The sequence below is a fragment of the Apium graveolens genome, chromosome 11, assembly GCF_009905375.1.
Source record: "Apium graveolens cultivar Ventura chromosome 11, ASM990537v1, whole genome shotgun sequence".
Classification (NCBI taxonomy): domain Eukaryota; kingdom Viridiplantae; phylum Streptophyta; class Magnoliopsida; order Apiales; family Apiaceae; genus Apium; species Apium graveolens.
In genome coordinates, this window is record NC_133657.1 from 66,568,599 (window position 1) to 66,588,228 (window position 19,630).

Here is a 19,630-nt window from a genome sequence, read left to right on the forward strand (position 1 = left end):
ACTGTCCTTATCTGATTGTCCTTCAGCACTTAAGTTCTGATATCTATCTTCTGACGATTATCTCCTGATAACATATGTACTGATATCCTTAAGTCCTGACTTCCAGTATAAGTACTGATCAACAGTTAAGTACTGATTTATCCTGTTCAAATAAGATCTGAAAGCTAAACATAAAACATATTAGCCATGACATTATCAAATATATCTAACAAACTGATACGATTAAGAAGAACAGGAAGACAATACTCACTCAAGAGTATGAACACTTTGACTCAAAGGCTAATGAGTCATTGACTGATTTATATGATAGATTTGTCAAACTCTTGAATGATTTGTCACTGGTTGATAAGGAGTATGATCTTGAAGATTCAAACCTTAAATTCCTGTTAGCTTTTCTTGAATGCTGGGATTTGAAGGCAACAACAATAAGAGACAACTACAATCTTGATGAAACAACTCTTGATGAAATTTATGGAATGCTCAAGACTCATGAACTTGAGATGGAACAAAGAAGCAAGAGGAAAAGAGGAAAGTCAAGGACAGTTGCTCTTAAGGCTGAAGAAGAATCCCCCAAAGCAGCTATCTCAAGGAAAGACAAGGGTAAAGCTCTCTTCACAAAGTCTGATACTAAGTCATCAAGTTCTGAAAGTGATGATGACTCAGAATCTGAAAGCTTGCCTGAAACGGATGCTGATGAAGAGATGATGAAGCTGTGTACTCTTATGGTGAAAGGGATCACAAAGATTGCATACAGGAAGTTCAGGAAGGGAAAGAAGTTTTCCAGGAAAGGCACAAGTTCTGATAAGAAGAATTTCAGAAAATCTGAGAGCAGAGGAGGAAAGTCTGACAGAGGAGATTATACAAATGTCAAATGCTACAACTGTGGTGAGAAAGGCCACATATCTCCTGATTGCAAGAAAGTGAAGAGTGACAAAGGCAAGGCTCTTGTCACAAAGAAGAAAAGCTGGACAGACACCTCAAATTCTGAAAGTGAGGAGAATTATGCCTTGATGGCAAATGCTGATAAAGCAAGTGCTAAAAGCAGTTCTGAAGCTGCTGAATCAAAGGTACCTCAAACTACTTATGCTTTTCATACTGATGATATTAATGAGTTGAGAAAATATCTTAAAACCATGTTTATTAGTTATAGAGATCAAACTTTAACATGTGAAAGATTAACTTCTGAAAATCTTGCTTGTAAAAAGAGGAATGATAATTTAGAAAAGGAGTTAGTCATGTTCCATCAAACTCAGAAAGATAGAGATGATGCCTTCTATCTTAGAGATGAAGTACTTAAAATGAATGAATCTCTAAAAGCTGAGTTAGAAAAGGAAAGAGAGATTATCAGGATTTGGACTAACTCTGGCAGAACAACTCAGAATCTGTTAAGTAGTGAAAACTGGAAAGAGGGCTTAGGTCATGGAGAGGATAAGAATGATAAAGGAATTATAGATATTAAGCCTGTAGTTGTTAAACAAAAGCCAAAGATAAAACCTGTTAAGTTTGTAGCTGTAAAGTCTGAAAATGAGAGATCAGAAGTTAAAAAGGAATTAACTTCTGACAAACTAAAACAGGAAATCGACAACTGAAGTAAACGTAGGCTTAATGACTAAGAAGCAGCTTAAGCATAAGCTGAAAGATGTTAAGAATGCAAACAAGGTAAAATCACCTAGGAAAAATAGGAATGAAAAGGAAGGTGTGAATAAAAGCAATGATTATAAGCCTGTTCCTAATGCTCCTAGGAAAATGTGTCATAACTGTGGAAGTTCTAACCATCTGGCTTCTTTTTGCAGGAAAAATAAGAACATAAACTCCTTACCTTCAAAGTCAGGAGTTAAGAGTCAGTTTGTTAGATATAAGCCACAAAATCCTTGTTTTTATTGTGGTAGTTTATGGCATTCCATTTATACTTGTAAGGAATATCATAGTTTGTATTATGATTATTATCAAATAAAACCTTCTTTAAAGAAAGTTACCATTGTTCCTTCTAGTGTAAATTCTGATTCAAAGTCTGATAGTGTAAATTCTGATAAGAAAATTGTTAACATAAACTCTGATGCTAAATCCGCTGCATATGTTAACAGACTTAATAAGGCCAAAGGATCCAAGCATGTCTGGGTCCTTAAAACTAATCATTAGTGGTCTTTGTGATTGCTGGGCAACAGGAAAAACATCCTAGTTCTGGACAGTGGATGTTCAGGACATATGACTGGAAATAAAGCCCTGCTATCAGACTTTGTGGAGAAGGCTGGCCCAAGTGTTTCATATGGAGATGACAACATTGGAAAAACATTGGGATATGACAATATCAATCTTGGGAATGTCATCATTAAAGAAGTAGCTTTGGTCTCAGGACTCAAACATAATCTGCTGAGTGTTAGTCAAATCTGTGATAGAGGTTATCATGTGGATTTCTTTGAAGAACACTGTGAAGTTGTAAGTAAATCTACAGGAAAAGTTGTTCTGAAAGGATACAGGCGTGGTAACATCTATGAAGCCAAGCTTTCAACAAGTACTGATGGTTCTGTAATCTGTCTGATGAGTGGAGCATCAATTGAAGAAAGCTGGAATTAGCACAAGAAACTCTATCATTTAAATTTCAACAATATAAATGAGTTAGTCAAGAAAGATCTTGTGAGAGGACTGCCAAAGTCAGTATTTGCTCCTGATGGCCTTTGTGATTCTTGTCAGAAGGCCAAACAAAGGAAATCTTCATTCAAGAGCAAGACTGAATCATCAATTCTTGAGCCTTATCACCTACTACATGTTGATCTATTTGGTCCAGTAAATGTCATGTCTATTGCAAAGAAGAAATATGCTATGGTCATAGTGGATGAGTTCACCAGATACACATGGGTGTATTTCTTGCACACTAAAAGTGAAACTGCATCTATCTTGATTGATCATGTCAGGCAACTGGATAAATTGGTCAAAGATTCTATGAAAATAATAAGGAGTGATAATGGTACTAAGTTCAAGAATTTGATGATGGAAGAGTTCTGCAAAAACCATGGAATCAAGCAGGATTTTTCAGCTCCTGGAACTCCACAGCAAAATGGAGTTGTTGAAAGAAAGAATAGAACTTTCATTGAAGTTGCACGTACAATGCTTGATGAAGCAAAGCTTCCAACCTATTTCTGGGCTGAAGCTGTGCAGACTGCTTATTTTACTCAGAATGCAACACTCAATAACAAGCAAGGAAAGACACCATATGAAATGGTGAAGAAAAAGAAGCCAAATCTGAAGTATTTTCATGTATTTGGATGCAAGTGTTTTGTTCTTAAGACTCATCCTGAACAGCTATCCAAATTTGATCTAAAAGCTAATGAAGGAATCTTTGTTGGATATCCACTTTCCATAAAAGCCTTCAGAGTCTATAACTTGAGAACAAGAGTGGTCATGGAAACTATCAATGTCTCTTTTGATGATAAGAAGATTACTGGACTTGAAGATTTTATTGATCATGATCAGCTGAGATTTGAAAATGAAGACTCAAATTCTGATACTGAAAATCCTGACAATCTAAATCCTGATACTGCAAACTCTGATGGATTAAACTTTGATGTTATTGAAACTTTGGTGACTACGCCAAAGGAAGATGCACCTATGCAGGGGGAGCATACTCAAGATATAACCACATCTCAAGAAGCATCAGAACATACATCTGGCTCTTCAAGTTCTGACTCGTCAAGTTCTGATAAGCCAAGTTCTGATAGTTCTGAAAATCTAAATTCTAAAGAATCCAACTCAGAGAGCATAGTTTCAGGGGGAGCATCAGAAAATGTTAATGAAGACAGCATGGATCATGGGGGAGCATCCAGTTCTAGAGAAAATCTTCCATCTGCAAGGAAGTGGACTAAATCACATACACCTGATTTGATAATTGGAAATCCTGATGCAGGTGTCAGAACTAGAACAGCTACTTCAAGTGAATGTCTTTACAATTCTTTTCTTTCTCAGACTGAGCCAAAGAAAGTGGAAGAAGCTCTTCAAGATGCTGATTGGGTGCAAGCAATGCAGGAAGAGTTAAATGAATTTGAAAGAAACAAAGTCTGTACCCTAGTGCCAAGACCAAAGAACAGATCTGTTGTTAGTACAAAATGGGTATTCAGAAATAAAACTGATAGTGATGGCATAATTACAAGGAATAAGGCAAGGCTGGTTGCAAAAGGATATTCTCAACAAGAGGGAATTGATTATGATGAAACATTTACACCATTTGCTAGATTGGAAGCCATAAGGATATTTTTGGCTTATGCTGCTCACAAAAAGTTTACTGTCTTTCAAATGGATGTGAAAAGTGCTTTTCTCAATGGAGAATTGGAGGAAGAAGTATATGTTGAACAACCTCCAGGCTTTGTAGATTCTAAGTATCCAGATTATGTCTATAGGCTTGATAAGGCACTTTATGGACTTAAGCAAGCTCCAAGAGCATGGTATGGGACTTTAGCTCAGTTTCTTCTGGAAAGTGGATTTAACAGAGGAACAATAGACAAAACACTGTTCTACCTCAACCATGGAAAGGACTTACTTTTGGTCCAGATTTATGTTGATGATATCATTTTTGGTTCTACAAATGACAGACTTTGCAAGAAGTTTGCCAAACTGATGCAGTCAAGATATCAAATGAGTATGATGGGGGAACTTAGCTATTTTCTGGGCCTTCAAGTCAAGCAGAATGAAGAAGGCGCTTTTATTTGTCAAACTAAGTACACCAGAAATTTGCTGAAAAAATTTGGAATGCAAGATTGTTCAAGTGCATCCACTCCCATGCCCACTGCAACAAAACTGGACAAGGATACTGGTAAATCAGTAGATATTACTGATTACAGAGGTATGATTGGCTCACTACTCTATCTAACTGCTAGTAGACCTGATATCATGTATGCTACCTGTCTTTGTGCAAGATTTCAAGCAGATCCAAGACAACCTCACTTAACAGCTGTGAAAAGAATCTTCAAGTATCTTAAAGGAACAGCTGATCTGGGATTGTGGTATCCCAGAGAATCAGATTTTAATCTATAGGTTACTCAGATGCAGATTTTGCAGGTTGCAAAATTGACAGGAAAAGCACAAGTGGAAGCTGCCAATTTCTTGGAGGCATATTGGTTTCTTGGTTTAGCAAGAAACAAAAGTCAATTTCCACATCCACTGCAGAAGCAGAGTACATTGCTGCAGGAAACTGTTGTGCACAGATTCTTTGGATGAAGAATCAGTTACTGGATTATGGGTTAACATATTTCAAAATCCCTATTTACTGTGATAATCAAAGTGCTATTGCTATGACAGGTAATCCAATTCAACACTCAATGACAAAGCACATCAGCATCAGGTACCACTTCATAAGGGAACATGTGGATGAAGGTACAGTAGAATTGCACTTTGTTCCAACAGATCAACAACTAGCAGATATCTTCACAAAACCACTGTGTGAAGCTACTTTTACAAGATTAGTAAATGAACTTGGAATGGTTTCAGGTTCTTTCTCTAAATCTGCTTAGTTTTGTTCTGATGCATCAGACTTTATGATCAATATTTACAGAAATTACTCTCTTTGTGTATTTTGTGCTTAATTGAAAATTGCGTAAGTACTGACTGGTGTCTGATGTGACTTTCTAAACTCTGATAGTGATATGTCTGTTTAAGTAACTATTCTATCCTATGAAGATACCTGTGCTAGATGTTGACCTAGTAGTGTTCAATAAACTAGAGATCCCATATTAGAAGTAATTATTTCTGTGGAAATCTATTGACACAAGCAAATTCTGATATTGAGCTTAGTTGAGTTTACTTTGTCTATCTTATTACTAAGTCACAAACTAGAATAATTCTTCTCATCTGTTAAGTTCTGATGCTAGTAAATCTGTTGAATGTACTAAGTGCTGATAAACCTCACTTATCAAAAGAAAAAGAAAAAGAATCAAGGAATTAAAATCAGGTACTCCTTTAAGATCTAGAGTAAAAATGTGGAAGGGATGACCCAAGTGCATTGCTGGTATTAAGTAATATGCATCAGAAAAGCAAAATATTTTCTTGGTGACTTTTCACACTCTATGATTACTGGAGAAATACTCTGATAATAGTATAAATTCTGATAAGCAGTCGTGACTCACTTACACTGAGAAGCCACTGTAAAATGGAATTTAAAAAGATGCACAAACTTAGCTCAAAACAGTTGAGGTGGACTCATGCATGAACTCATTCAATAGTAGGCTTCAGAATAATGACAGATTTTTAGTAAAGTTTTAGTTATGCCTTATTTCTAAGATGTACTGAAGTGAATCAGACTTTACTCTTTATATGATATTTAGCTTAATGCACACACTAAACACTCCATATGAATGATGAAAATTACTGTGGTCATCTATGTTATTTTAGATGAACAGTTTATGTGTCACATTGCATAAATTCTGAGGACAAGTTCTGTTGAACGTTCTGATGATTAAGTTCTGAAGAATCTATATCAGAATTTGTGTGAAAAATTACAAAGATAGGCATTTATTTTTCGAGTTAAGAAATCATGTTCTGATAACTGTTAAGTTCTGATATAAGTCTAAGTTATGATATTAAATTCTGATCCTTTACTTGACTTATTTGTGGATAAAATCTAAAAACAGTCTCATTTTAAATCAGAATATGTTGGGGCAGAATATTAACAGTCAATATAATTAGGGATAGTGGTACACGTACATGCACAATAATTCTTACTTGTTTCTTGTGCGAATTAAACCCCGTTTTACCTTTTCAATGACTGTTTTCTTCTTCCAAGTCTAGGGAGACGAGGTAGAATTAATTCTACCTGTCAGCATTAAATTTCCTTGCGTCTCCTGGCATTCTCTTGCCTATATAAATAAACACTTCACAACAGCCTACGCATCAATTCTTTTCTCACAAACTCACCTTCATTTTCTTCATACCAACAAAATCATGGTCAACTACAACATGTTTTTGAACTATGAAACATTCAACATGGAGCTGAGCTGTGAAGCCTGACAGCAGGAATGGCACGTCACTGCCATTCCTGATGAGATTTGGGACTCGCTTCCCCAGGAGGTTCTCACCCACCTCATGTTCTTTAACCTAGACTACCATCGCCATCTGGAGCGATTGGAGGAGGAAAGGCTGGAAGCTCTCCGCTAGCAAGAGCGAATCATCAGACTCGCTATTCTTTTTGTCGAGAGTAGGAAGAAGAAATAACTTATTTTCTTCTTCCTATTTTTCTTCATCGTCAGCCTTGCCCTGCTTCTTGAGCTAGGACTAAGGCTGTTGATGTTAGGTTTAGAAGCTTAGGACAATCTTGTAAATTTCTGATGTAATTTAAATTTCATGAATGTATTCTCTTAATATATTAATGGAATTTCTACTTTTTGCAAGTTTTTGTCTCTGAGATGTTTATAATTTAAATGCACTGATAAATCCTGATATATCCATATTCTGATGACCATTTCCATTTTGATTTAAATTAAGTGCTGATCTTACAATATCAGTACTTATTTACTTGATTTAATTTTGGTCATTCTCATACTTCAATTTCTTCTCTGAATATTGGTGTTGCAGTGAAAAATAATTGAATAAGTGGGAACAGTTTCAATTTTGAATTAAAACTGATTTACCTCGATTAATGGAATTACTGGGAAGTGGAACGGTTTTTCCTTGAAAAACTGCAAGTGGGTAAGTAATGATTACTGTTTTCCCGTGCCCATTAACTATTCATTATTATTGCATGTCTGATAGGTGTCCAACGGTTATATTTTTTTCCAAGTATAAGTAAGACAGAGAGAAGATTTTCCAATCTTTTATTTACTTTTACACTTTATCTCTCTTTCTTTGCTTTTACTCCTTTTCATCTCCTGACGTTGGTTTTTCATACAGACCTTTTCTCAAACACCTAACAGGCAACTCTTAATTTTTGATTTTTCTCATGGCACCTAAGGATTTGATCATTGATGGAGCTAAGTTCGTTCCAAATAACTATGCTGCAATTCTCGATCATGCTGAAGCTCCGTCTGAGTTGCATTTTGTGCATGATCTTCTTGCACACAGTGAAATTAGGTATGCATTGACCCAACCTTCAGTTTTTTCAAGCCAACAAGTTCTGACGTTTTGGCGGACTGGGCACTTTGATAATGGTGGTACAAATGGTACTCCCAGTATTGTTTTCAAAGTGGATGATTCTACACATGTGGTAACTCCTGGTACAATTCGCAAGGCCCTACATTTACCAGAAGGATGTACTTTTTCAACCCCGGAGGAATCAGCTCTTCAAGAGTTAATGGCTAGTTTGGGGTATGAGCAGAGTTTGGCTAAGCTTGGGCAGTTGAAACGGGCTCATATCAGAAAGGAATGGAGCTTCTTCTTCGACTGCATCACTAAAGCTTTTGGGAATAAGTGTTCCAACTTTGATGTCATTCCTATAATGAGTCAGCACATCGGGTATGCTATCATTAACCAAACTCATTTTGATTTTATCAGTGCTGTGATAGGTTTCATAGGGGATAGGATGACAGAAGATAGAAATGTAGTTTATTTTGCTAGATTCTGTCAGCTTATATATAACTTTTGCTGTACTGATCCCCCTCAACTAGCCAGTACCTTAACTCCACCATTCAAAATTACAAAACGATCCTTTAATGACCTGGTAAATGATGACCTTAAGAAAAAGGTGGTTAGACCTTTACAGATTCCTCAGTCTGTAAAACAGATCTTGGTAAATGCTGATCCTCAAACCTATAGATTTGTTTATCCTGATGTCCAACCTACCACCATCTCCCAAACACCACAGCAACCATCAGAACATACCACTCATCCATCTATACCTCAACCATCCCTCAGAACATATCTCAAATTATATATCTCAACTTCACAGACAGCTCAACCTTCATCCTCAGCACCTACTGTGAAGCCTTCATCTTCCAAGCCTAAGAGGACAAAGGATGTTCCTCATACACCTCAGAAGAGAAGGAGGATTGTTTTGAGAGATGAGTCTGATAGTGAGGAACAGGTTTCTACATCAGAACCTATTGTCAAAGAAGCTGAGAAAGTTCCTTCTCAGAAGGATTCTGGAATTGGGGGATCTAAGCTTCTCAAAAGGCTTAGAAAAATGGCTTCTACTGGAACTCCCAAGGAATCCCCACCTTCAAAGAGATACAAGAAACAGAGAGCTAAAAGGCCAGTTTCAGATGATGAGGAAGCAGCAGCTAAGGAAAGAGATCAGGAATCTCTGATCTCACAAGGACCAGAATCTGCTGAAGCCACTGCTTCTCCATTAACTCCACCTCAGGAAGCTGCTACTGAAATGGCAAACACACCATTTGTGTCTCCTGTTCAAAAGACTGTATCTCCTGTTGATCCAGGAACAAGTGCTGAAATTGATATTCAGAACCTGGTTGTGCCCGAGGTACTTTACTTAGAAGCTCCAACAACAATTAATCCATCAACAACACCTATTCCTGATGCTACTCAAACTCCAGAATTATCTACTACACCTTCTCTGCATCTAGATGATGATGGTCAGAATATAGGTAAGCATCAGGATATGGCTGTTGATCAGAACTTGGAACCAGATCAGCACTTAGAGGATGATGCTGAAGCCTCAATTGCTTCTCATACTGTTGTTTTATCAGAAGATGCTGATTTTGTAAGTTCTGATGCTGCACATGCTGATAATACTGGTGATGCTGCTCTAACTGTAGATGCTGATGAAGCAGGTCCTTCAGGACATGCACCTCAATAAACTGTTCCTAAATCGGAACTAGTTAAGAAGTTTGTAACAAGAGAAGCACCAGTGCCTTGGAGTGAAACTCCTGCAGGACAGGAGTGGACTAAGGAATGGAACTCAGTTACCTGTGTTCCATCTGCAAAGAATCTTGCTGAGCACTTGACAAAAGCTGATGAGATGTTAATTACTGATGATTTCAAAACACAGCTTCGAGTCACTACATTGAGTACTAAACATATACAAGGTCTTCATTCCACTACTCATGCAAAGTTACATAAAATTCAGGAAGAATTAATCAAGCAAGAACAAGTTCAGAAACTTGACAAGAAAAAATTCTTCCAACCTACCTTTGACAGAGTTGCTTATATTGAGAAGACTCAAGAGAAACAACAATCTCAGATTGATGAAATTTTGAAAAATCAAGCTTCTCAGCAATCTCAACTTGATGAAATCCAAGCTTCAGTGGAATTGCTTGTCTCTCTTCTCTTACCTGCTGATGCCAAAAAGGGGGAGAAAGTAATTAAGTCCAAATGCAAAACTGATAAGACACTGAAGGGGAAGGATGATGAAAAATATGACTAAGGAAACTATGGAATGGGTGGAGGTCATAGTCAAGGTAAAGGTTTCTCATCAAGAAAAGCTGAAATCACAAGTCACAGGACAAGTTCTGATGTTGGAAAAAGAATTACTTCTACTACTGGTAAAAGGATAAGTTCTGATGAACTTTTAGATCTTGATGAAGAAATGTCAAGACAGTTATTTCTTCAGGAAAATCCAGGAATGGACTTGGAGAGTCTAATGGAAGAAGAAGCCAGACTTAAATCAGAAAAAGTCAAATCTAAATCTGAAGCTTCTGGTAAAAAGACACTTCCAAAACTCAAAGGAATTGTGATAAAAGAAAGGACAAATCCTGAAGCAACCATGGCTAAATCACAACTGCAGATAGATCCAAGGTCCAAGGGCAAAGAGAAAGTTGGTGAACCTATCAAGGTTTATGTGCCTCCTGTGAATGAAGAAATTACTGATGAAGATGTTGATCTTGCTCTGACTTCAAGAAAAGTTTTTAAGACAACCTCTGACATGGCTCAAGTTGTTCAGAGTCAAGAAATAGTTAGTTCTGATAAATCAAAGACACTCCTACCAGGATTCACTAAAGCCAAACAGACTCAACCTTTGAAGACTGCTGCAAGTGGTTTTGAAGCAAGAGTGGTTACTGGAAAGGAAACAAGAGATAAAACTGGATTGGGAAGTGCTGATGAAAGAAGAATACAGAACACTACCAATGATCCAACTTCCTTAAGTGAACCAGGTATTGGAGCAACTCCTGAGAGATTGAATCAACTGGAATCTGTACAAATGGTTTACCATACCTACTTGAAAGAACACATCTTGTTGTACTTCATGACAGATGGTAGGGTTTATCATATAAGGGAAAATGCCATTCCACTGAAGTATTTTGAAGAACTGGAGCATGTATTATTCTTACTTCAAGTGAATGACTGAATAACAGAAAGTGCTGCAAACTATTTGAAGAATCAGCTTCAGAGACAGAAAAGGCTTTATTCTGTTAAGTCTGACAACACATATCTTCCAAAGTACATAGATCACAAGGGTGATATAGTTGAGATGAAGCCCAACACTGCCAAGATTATAACTACCTTTCTGGGGTATAGGGCTGTGGAATTCAATCTTGAGTCTGATAAGGCATATTTAATCAGACTGGATCAGGACATAAGAAAAGCTAGAATTAATAATCTCAGGGCTGGAATCTTTCAAATTGGTGAAGATACTGCAGAACTTAAAGATGCTAAAAGGAGGATGGTTGATGAACTCAGATATGCTGAGAGATGTTTGTTGAAGAACTATCTCAGAACAACTCCTGACATCAGAGAGATCAGAAGACGAAGCCAAGTCAAGATCTACAACTGCTTAAATTCTGATATGAATACAGACTGAAGTTGTTATCAGAAGTTAAAGATTGGTAAAGCTTTAAGGACTGTAAGTTGTAGTTATCTAGTCAAATTCTCATACATTTGTACTTAATGTTTTTGACATCATCAAATATCTGTTAAACTTGTATATTATGCTAATTTACAAGTTGGGGGAGATTGTTAGATATATTTGATAATGTCATGGCTAATGTGATTTATGTTTAGTTTTCACATCTTACTTAAACAGGATAAATCAGTACTTACTGGAAGTCAGGACTTAAGGATATCAGTACTTATATTATCAGGAGATAATTATCAGAAGATGGATATCAGAACTTAAGTACTGAAGGACGTTCAGATAAGGAAGGCAACTGGTTAAAGGAAAGAAGATCGAGACAAACATAAGAAGAGATATGCATGAAGAAGGAATTCTATGAAGAATAGAATACTTGGAAGAAAAGATATCTGATTGATATATTTTAGGAAGCATAATTATATTCCATATCAATTAGCGATTATCTTGTAACTGTGTAGTATATAAACACAGATATAGGGTTTACACTATAAGTGTTATCACAATCAAGAAGATTATTCATTGTAACCCTAGCAGCTCTCGGGATATTTGTTCATCACTGAGAGAGAACAGTTCCATACTGTAACAGAGTTTATTGTTTCAATAAAGTTTGTTTTCTGTTACTTGAGTTATTAAAGTTCGATTTGATTGTACTATACACTGTATTCACCCCTCTACAGTGTGTGTGTGACCTAACATAATCATTTGCAAACTTTAATGTTTTTCTCTCCTTCTTTTTTATTTCAGCTTGCGAAGCCATTAACAACATAAATAGGTCTAGGGAAGGAGAATCAGGCCGCCAAAAAAGGGCCAAGCTTAACAGGGATCCAAGGAGTAAGCCCGACGACCCTTCGTTCCTAAAGCCTCATGTCCCAGAGGTTGCACTGGGGGATGATGTGGATCCCCCACTCAAGGAACATTGTTTTAGGCCCAAATGGGGCTTTAGAAGAAGTGACACGGCGGTAGGGTCCACCAAACATGCTAAAGATTGGTCCTATCACTCCATAACTCCTCAAGATTTCACTGACATTATCACAGGGAGTTACATAGAGACCATTGAGCTTCTGGGTACTCAAGCTCAAGCTTCGGTAATGTTTCTCTCTTTTCCTTTAATTACAATCTCCTTTTCATTTTAAATCCGTATTAAATCCTCCTTCCTTTGTGCAGAGGAATACGTACTTCCAGGCGGCACTACACCAAGCTAGGTCTTGGAAGGGGAACTCAGATGAGTTTGAAAAGGAGATAAAGAATGGAAAGAGAGAGTCGGGGTCCTTGATAAGAAGCTGAAGAACAAAGAAGAATAGATGTCTAAGGCCCATGCTGAGCTGGTCAAACTTCGGAATGATAAGGAAACACTCATCGATGAGTACATGGACTCCCAGAAGTTCAGGGATCTGATGAACATTCATGATAAGGGTCTCTTTCCCATCCAGTTTACGCAAGGTTGGGTTGCTGCAGTGAAGGCTTTGGCTGAGAAGCACTTGGCTTGATAAAATCCAAGGACTTTATTAGTCCTGAGCAGCCGGAGACTGAGGATATCTTGGACGCTTTTTTTACTCCCCTATGCAAGAAGATCGCATCCTCAATCCTAGAACTACTTCTCCTCCTTCCTCCCCAACAAAGGATACAGAGACTTCTGATAATCCAGAGGAGGGGCACACTGAAGCTGAGAAGGTTCAGGATGACCCTGCTAGGGATGAGTAGATTTTTATCTATTTCTAGATTTATGTATTACCTTGTAACTTTTGAACTTATTACCATTCGGGGTTTATTTATGTCATTTTCCTTGCCTTATTTAGCTGCTTTCTTTTAATTTTCTAAGTACTTTTGAAGTTTGTACTTTTAAGGAAATAGATTATCAACCCGAACTACAGAGTTCTAAGAGTCATGCATTGAATAATGGAAACAAGACTGAAAAACAGATGTATATGACAGACTTGCAAATGCTACTCATGGCAATCCTATTCTCTGGTAATCAAAGCACGAATGTTGCTAAGTAAGCACATAATTATCATAACTTGACTCCTCAAAGTTTGAAATAACTTCGACTTAAGAATATATAATCTGGTTTTTCAAAACCTTATATAAAATTGTTTCAACCCTTGATAGTAAAAACTAGAATGTAAATCCTACTAAAACTAAGATATAAAATCCTAAGCAAACAAAGCTTCATGGTGCTTTTGAACCTTGTTACTACTTTAATAAGTATGAACTGTATGTAGTAATTTTTTAGGTTTTGAGCATGCCAAGTCTGAGGCATTTCTTTCTCATCCACGGTCTCCAATTTGTTAGATCCTCTTCCTTGAACGCTCTTAACCTTGTACGGCGCTTCCCAATTTGGGGCGAGTTGTACTTTCTACCCTACTCCAGAAGCTTCCACCTTCCTTAAGACCAAATCTCCTTACTTGAAGAACCTCTCCTCCATCCTTAGGTTGTAGTAAAAAGAGGATTTTTTCTGATATTCCACGATCTTTGCATGCGCTGTATCTCGTACTTCATCTATAAAGTCTAGGGCTAACCTTTGCCCCCTCTTCATTTTCCTCAGCGTTGAAAACTTGGATCCTTGGGGACAAATATGATATTTCCACTGGTACGACTGCTTCTGCTGCATATGCTAACATGAAGGGCGTTGCTCCCGTTGTGACTCTATATGTAGTTTCGTAAGCCCAAAGTATTGGCAGTATTTAATCCACCCAATTATTTCTATATTTTACGATCCTTTTCTTTAGCCCATCCAGAATGATCTGATTAGCAACCTCTGCTTTCCCATTAGCTTGAGGATGAGCAACAGAAGTGAATCTTAAGTCAATTTAATTATCTTCACAATACTTCCTGAACTCTTCATTATTGAATTGTGTTCCATTTTCAGTCGCCAAGATTCGGGAAATCCCATATCTACACATAATATTCTCCCACAGGAACTGAGCAACTTGCTTAGTCGTAATCTTTGTCAAGGGCTTGGCTTCAACCCACTTGGTAAAATAATCAATTGCCACGATCAAGAACTTCCTTTAAGCAGTGGCCATGGGGAAAGGTCCGAGAATATCCATTACCCATATAGAAAATGGGATTGGGGAGTTTATGGAAGTGAGCATTTTGGGAGGTTGCCTTACTTTAGGGGCATGTTTCTGACAACGATCACATTTCTTAACATATTCTTTGGCATCATCCATCATTTCTGGCCAATAGAAGCCTAAACGAGTTACTTTATGGGCTAAGGCCCTGCCCCCCAAGTGTTGGCCACATATGCCCTCATGCACGTCCTCTAAAGCAAGTCGAGCCTCATCCGGCCTAAGACATCTTAAGTAAGGAACTACAAAAGACCTTTAATAAAGAATCCCATCAATGAGAGAATATCATAGGTCTCGCACATTCAACTTTCTTGCTTCCACAACATCACTAGGAAGCCATCCGGTTTGCAGATGAGCCTTAATAGGATCTATCCATGACCCTTCAAGTCCTATGGGGGGCAATTAACTTGACGTCTATGCTCCGTATTTTCAAAACACGAAAGTACACGCTCCCAGAGCTTTCTTCTATTTCCGACGAGGCAAATTTGGATAACGCATCGGCCTTAGCATTTTTTCCCTTGGAATGTGTTCAATATGGCATTCATCGAACTGAGTCATTACGGCCCACACTAGGCGTACATATTTTTCCATGATTTCATCTATTGCCTCAAATTCCCCATTGACCTGGGATACTACTAGTTTTGAGTCCCCACAAACTTTCAAGTTTTTGAGTCTCAACGTTCATGTTAGGCCAAGGCCATCTATCAGAGCTTCATACTTGACTTCATTATTAGTGATTGGAAAATCTAACTTCATAGCGTATTCTATCAAGAATCCATCGGGGTTTTGTAAAACTAACCCTGCTCTACTCGAATTTGTTTTTGATGCTCTATCAAAATAGAGAACCCAGAATTCCTTGTCCTTGTTCCGTCTACCTTTATTATCTTCTTTTTCCTCCATGCCCTGAGGTTCTGTATCTCCATGCCCCCCGACTTCTTGGTTAGGGATGGTACATTCAACCACGAAGTTAGCCAAGGTCTGGGCTTTTATTTCCGTTCGTGGTTTATACTTTATGTCGAATTCTCCCAGCTCAATGGCCCATTTAATCAATCTCCCACTGGCTTTAGGACTGTGGATAATGTTTCTCAAAGGATGATTCGTTAGCACCTCAATTTTATGAGCTTGGAAGTAAGGATGAAACTTCCTTGAGACCATCACCAGGGCTAAAACAAACTTTTCAATAATCGAATAATTCAACTCAGCTCCATGCAAAATCTTACTGACATAATATATGGGTTTCTGGACTCTAAGTTTCTCCTTAACCAATACGACGCTCAATGCTTTTTCTGAAACGGCCAAATATAAGTACAAAGTCTCGTTCAGGTCTGGTTTGTCCAACAACGGGGCTTGGACCATGTATTTCTTCAACCCTTCGAACGCTTCTTGACTTTCCTCAGTCCATATGAAATCTTTTATTTTCTTTAGGGATTTGAAGAACGGCGGGCACTTGTCTCCAGATTTGGAGATAAATCGTCCTAAGGCATCAACCCTTCCGGTGAGCTTCTGAACATCTTTGATAGTCTTTGGAGGTTTCATATCCAAGATAGCCTTTATCTTATCAGGATTTGCCTCGATTCCTCTCTTGGAGACCATCAATCCCAAGAACTTTCCTGATCCCACTCCGAAAGCACACTTTGCAGGATTTAACATCATTTTGTGATATCTCAGGACCTCAAAGGCTTCCCTCAAATGGGTTATGTGATCAGTCTTCACAAGACTCTTGACTAACATGTCATCTACATATACTTCCATTGTTTTCCCAATAAGATCTTTGAAAATTTTATTCACCAACCTTTGATAGGTAGCTCCTACATTCTTGAGACCAAACGCCATAACAAGATAACAAAAAACACCAAAGTCAATGATGAAGGATACCTTTGGGATGTCATCCTTTTGCATCTTGATCTGATTGTATCCACTAAATCCATCCATAAAACTCAGCATCTCGTGACCATCGGTCGCATCTATCAATGTATCTATCATTTGCAGCGGGAAACAATCCTTTGGGCATGCATCATTCAGATCAGTGAAATCCACGCACATTCTCCATTTTTTATTAGCCTTTTTTACCATTACAGGGTTTGTTAACCATTCCGGAAATTGTATCTCTTCAATAAAACCAGCCTTTAAGAGCTTCTCTACCTCTTGCTTGATTGCCTCCTGCCTTTCAGGGGCAAAACTCCTTTTCTTTAGTTTCACGGTCTTTCAATTCGGATCTATGTTCAATTTGTGAGTGATCAGTTCCGGGTCATTGCCAGGAATATCAGCTGCTGACCATGCAAATACATCACTATTTTCTTGTAAAAATCTCACCAACTCCCGTCTAAGGGGATCCTCTAGTGATGTTCCAATGAAAGTTACTTTCTCAGGATCTTCGGGAGCCAAAGTGATCAGAATTAAGTCTTCTGCTGGCTTCCCTCTTTTCCCGTCATTCTCGCGAATATCCAGATCTTCAATAGGAAAAACATGTCCCCCAAAACTTCATCATTGAATGGTAAGAAGAGGGGACTGCCTTGAAAGCATGTATTCCCGTTCTTCCCATAATTGTATTGTAAGTTGATCCAGCCTTTACCACTACGAAGTCCAACATCTGTGTTGTTTGTCTTGGTTCCTGGCCTATAGTCAGTGGAAACTTAATTATCCCTTCCACGGGGCCCTCGACTCCGGCGAAACCATATATTGGCATATCAGTTGGGGTTAATTGAGAATTATTGTAATCCATCCTTATAAAGGTATCATGGAGTAATATGTCCACCGATGCTTCATTGTCTACAAGAACTCTCTTTACTAGGTTGTTCCCTATTATATGTGTTATGACTAGAGGATCGTCATGAGGAAATTTGACACCCTATAAATCAAAACCATCGAATATCATTGTTACTCCTGTCCTAACCCTCTTCGGGGCTTCTCCGACAATATGCATAACTTCTCTGGTATATACTTTCCTCAAATTTTTAGATGAACCAGCAACAGTCGGTCCTCCAAAGATTGTATTTATCACTGGCCCTCGGGGTCGTGGTCCTCCAAAGATTACATTTATCACCGGTCCCCTGGGTTGGGGATTTCGCCCCTGATCATCCTGATCCCTTTTGCGATCATCGAAGTTTCTTCTTCCACTATTATTCCTATCTCCTCCATCTCCCGTATACTTGCTCAGCCTTCCTTTTCGGATGAGAAATTCAATTTCATCCTTCAGTTGTTTACACTCATCGGTGTCATGACCAGCATCCTTGTGAAATCGACAATATTTGCTCTTATCTAGCTTAGTAGGATCAGCCTTCAGGGGCTTAGGCCAACGAACATCCCTATCTCTTTTGATTTCCATTAAGATCTGACCTTTAGGAGCATTCAGTTTAGCATATTCGGTGAACTTTTGTCTGGGTCCTCCCTTCTTTCGGGTTAAATTAGTGTTTTCCTCAGTTCTAGGATACTTGTACTTGGCATTATATTCTAGATCAGTCTTTCGCTTCTTGCCACCAGCGGGCTCATTATTCACCACCGTCTTTCTCATGCTTTCCTCCAACTTGATATACTTCCCAGCCCTATCTTGGAGATGAAACATGCTTTCAAGGGGGCGCTTGGCCAATGACATCTTGAAGAATTCATCCCTAGTTCCCCGCTGCAGTGCTATCATAGTTACCTTGTCATCAAGGTCTGGAACCTTCAAAGCTTCTTTGGTGAAATGGTTCAGATAGTCTCTGAAGGATTCCTTTGCTCCCTGCACAATGCTCATGAGGGATGATGAACTTTTCTCATGCACTCTCCCACTGATGAATTGCTTATTAAAAGCTTGACTTAGATCTCTGAAGGACCCAATAGAATTTGGAGGCAAACGGTTGTACCACATTTGAGACATTCCCGACAGGGTTTGAGGAAAGGCCCGACACTTAATAGCGTCGTTCACGGGCTATAGTAACAGTGCATTTGAGAATGTTCTGACATGATTAGTGGGATCTCCAGTGCCATCATAAGTTTTGATGGTGGGCATTTTAAACTTTCTTGAGGTATGGGCATTCATTATCTCTTCAGGGAATGGTGGAGTTGGATCATCAGGATCCCCCAGGGGCATAAAATCACTTGGATCAGCCCTTGGGACAACAACCCTTCTCGGTATTGGACCATACAGGTCTATGATTGGAGGAGGATTTCTCCTCCTCGGAGGTAGTGGGGGTCTCGGGGTTAGGTGCGCCTCCAGATCGCGCTTCGGCCTTTGAATCTCAGCTTAATGAGCCCTGAGCCTCTCCTGTACTTCTTGGGAATTCGTCCATCGTGTGCTTCTGAGGCGTTGGTTAGCATCAGACATTAGTTCTTTACCAGCACGCCTCCTTCTTGGAGCCACATCGTCATCCAAAGATTTGGTATCTCTTTCAGTGTAAGGTTCAGAGAATTCTTGGTCCTCCGAAATATGAGCCAAATCGCGTATATAGGGGTGTCTGCCCTTGTGCTTCACTCCGATTAGCATGTCCACTTCCCCCAACCTCGGGGTATAGTGGCATCCCGTAAGGGAGGTTAGTGGTCACAATAGTTGAATACTCTTACCCAACGGGTTGAGAATTCACATGTGCATGTACTTGCTGAAATTGGGGATTCGTCCCTTGAGGAGTCGGGGGATTCGTCCCTTGTGGCTGAGGCTCAGTTGCCCCTATCAGGGTTCCTCCTTGGGTGGAGGCGTAGGATGAGTGTGGGAGTATCTCCATCATTGACGAAATCGTTTGAGTTGTCCCAGCTGGTGTCCCTTCGGGGGCGTTGTTTCCGCTCCGTGTTCTCACCATGGTTGTTGTTATGATTTCTCAAAGACGGCGCCAAATGTTATGGATTAAAAATTAGGTCGTATTAA